This window comes from Cibotium barometz, chromosome 1, assembly GCF_041138505.1.
Source record: "Cibotium barometz isolate CiBa-2024 chromosome 1, ASM4113850v1, whole genome shotgun sequence".
NCBI lineage: Eukaryota > Viridiplantae > Streptophyta > Polypodiopsida > Cyatheales > Cibotiaceae > Cibotium > Cibotium barometz.
In genome coordinates this window covers 54459582-54462482 of record NC_141046.1, presented here as the reverse complement: position 1 = coordinate 54462482, position 2901 = coordinate 54459582, and the positions used below count along the sequence as shown (strand labels likewise).

Genomic DNA, 2901 nt, shown 5'->3' with positions numbered 1-2901 from the left:
GATTGTTAAGAACAAGCTAGATGTTATGATCAATGAACATTAAAGAAGCCTCTCACATAATCCTTGAACAACAACATGCAAACCAACACTAGGTCAATGACATTCATTATTTATACTACGGTAAGTTTGTGCATGTGTGTGAGTGGAAAAAGAAAAAGAAAAAGACCATCCACACAAGGTATGGCGGGGAGGTGGCATAATCATTAGAGGACATGCCATACTCCCCTTTTCGATGATTTCATTAATAAAAGTGGAGGACAATAAACTATTATAGAACCCACAAATTTTTTTTGGGTATTGTGAGGAGATACATTTTTTATCACATCATTTAGGGGGTGAAGTATTGTAGTCAGGCCCTAGCATCTAGAGCCGAGCACTCTACCAGTGGGATAACTAGTGCCCACTGCCCACCCCTTTTGACAATGTACTTGCATGGTGGACACTTGTATCAAAATTGTTTTGGCACTTGCTTCTGGTACTTGGGTATGCATATGGATTGTAGTGTTAATGTACTAAATAGGAGTTATGAGAGGTATGCATATGGATAGTAGTAGTTAATGAGAGGTATGCATATAGATTGTAGTGTTATAATATACTGTGAGATAGATCGATATATATTTGAACACACACACACACATACCCACGTCGTGTAGCCCTGATGGCATTGAACCCGGGTCCTCTTGCTGGAACCCAACCGTTCTACCAACTCAACTATACACCCATGGGCATAGTGTTACAATATACTAAAATAGGTATACTGTTTTTGTTTTTCTAGGTATGCATAGTGTTAAGATACTAAATCTAACAACGGTTTCCCATGACATTGAATCCAGTTAACAAAGCCTCGTGGGAAAAGGCTGTAACGAGTGCCGCCCACTCGAACACAAAGAGTATTTCGAACAAAACTGCCCTCTTTTTTCCCTCCACGAGAGTAGGAGGCGAGGGATTCTTTTCAAGGTATCTTTTCTCTCTGTCGAATTTAGGGTGGCTTCAGAGTTTCCGTCTCTCTTCGATTCTTCCTTTATTGCAGACTTTTTGATCTACCAACACGGTTAGGCTATGGCGGACTACTGGCCCTATTCAGACAGGATGGCTCCTGGACAAATCTACACGAAACGCCCGCGAGCTGATTATGGTATGGTCGCTCTCTCTCTGTGGGCTCTCTACACACACACACACACACACCTAATCGCATCTATATGTGTGTTTAGTAATCATGATGCATAGTATGTTTGAAAGTCCGTAATATATTTTTACTCGTACTTGTGCATCTGGAAACTGTAAATCCTGTAATGCGTATGCTTAACCTGTACTTAAAAAAATGCCTTTCTCACTCCATTTGGCCGTGAATTTTTCCTCTTGTTGTGTGCAGGTTATTGCATACTAGCTGATCTTAATTCATACTTTTTGATCCTCCACAGATGAGGTGCCTCTCCCTGGAACTGCCAGTTATGGTCATGGAGAGCGTCGTTATGATGAACGAGATGTACACATGCCATGGAGAGATCCCGGACCCCTAGATTTCGGTATTGATTACAACAGAAGTGGGGTAAAGTTTTGCTCAACCTTTGCACACTTGACATTCATGAGGTAGGATTCCAGTGATAAAGGTGGCATTTTCCCACATACTTCATGTGTGTTTGGTGGAACTTTTGCATGGTTTTTAAGAGATGAAGCAGGATGTGGCTCAACAAGGAACAGATGGGAGGATGGTTGAGCCTTAGGGCCAGGAGTGCAACAGAGGGGGGTATTGGCTGGGTGATGAGTTGGCGAATCCCCTCAAGAAGGTCCGATGCAATAAGTTGAATTTTTGCAGGCTAAAGCTGGTTGAGAGATCCTTGTTCAGCGCACTAGGTACACAGAAGACCCTATTCCTTATGCTTCTGTTTCCAATTATGATCGTCAGCTCTCTTACCACAGGAACTTTCTTACTGTTCTTGAATTGGTCATAACACCAAGAATCATGTCGAGCAAACATCGCGCCTTTCTAGGATTGTAGGAATCTGCATGTGGGTTCCAAACATTCTATGTCTGTGAGGAGCATGCCCACTGTAGCTGAACTTCTCTTTTTATATGCCAAGGAGGTTCTTACCATGCCTGACTCCTCACCCTAACCTTGGTGCACCATTTCACCAGAACCTACCTTCCTGGTGTTGTGGGCTTGAGACAGACATAGGCTTGATTGAGGTCTTGATTTCCAGGGTCCACCCAAATGAGCTTAATTCTAACTTATATTGACAATTAGTGTGTCCTTAAGGTCACTTTACACTAGTAAGTTGCTAATACACGCTGAGTACTTAATGTCCCGTAATTGAGCTACTCAGCATTGGCACAACCCTCATCAGTATTACCAATCTAGTTATGTCTTTTGGGGATATAACACAAGAAGTAGGTGTGCATGTGGTCTTTTTGATGTTCGTAGTTACATTCATTTCATAAAAAAACTTATTTGGTTTTTATGCTCCTCATAGTCTTGGAGAAAATAGTTAAGGTTTTCAGATGTACGAGCAATCCTTTTTTGGGTTGGTATTAGTGTAAACGTGACAAGGTCTATGGCTGAGTCTGCCCTCTATCTCCGGAGCTCTGACATAAACTCAGCACAGCGGACAAATGTCATGTCCTCGACATCTATAATTTCTTGAGGAGTAACTAACTGGTCTGTTCCACCCAGTACTTCCTTAAGTCTAATGACATGAAATACAAGATGAACTTTCACATGAGAAGGCAAATCCAATTCATATGCAATTGAACCAATCCTTCGTGTAATACGAAACGGTCCACAGTATCTAGGGGATAATTTCGGAGATCGACCTGTCCGTAAAGTATCGGAATCTTTCGAAACTCGCAAATATATCATCGTTCCTTTAGAGAACTCTCTGGGTGAACAATGTGTATTAGAAT

The 2901-nt window shown here is 41.7% G+C and overlaps 1 long non-coding RNA gene across 3 annotated transcripts; it reads left to right on the top strand.

The window, feature by feature from the left end:
• The first annotated feature begins 868 nt into the window (after nt 1-868).
• LOC147642171 (uncharacterized) lies at nt 869-2329 on the top strand. Of its 3 annotated transcripts, none has more exons than XR_015262166.1 (3): nt 869-957; nt 1031-1135; nt 1422-1810. It is a non-coding gene; the product is annotated as an uncharacterized LOC147642171 (long non-coding RNA). The 3 variants fall into 3 exon arrangements; XR_015262184.1 differs by lacking the exon at nt 869-957 and adding an exon at nt 1817-2329 and having other exon boundaries at nt 992-1135; nt 1422-1549; XR_015262191.1 differs by lacking the exon at nt 869-957 and having other exon boundaries at nt 992-1135; nt 1422-1549; nt 1669-1810.
• The last annotated feature ends 572 nt before the right edge of the window (nt 2330-2901 follow it).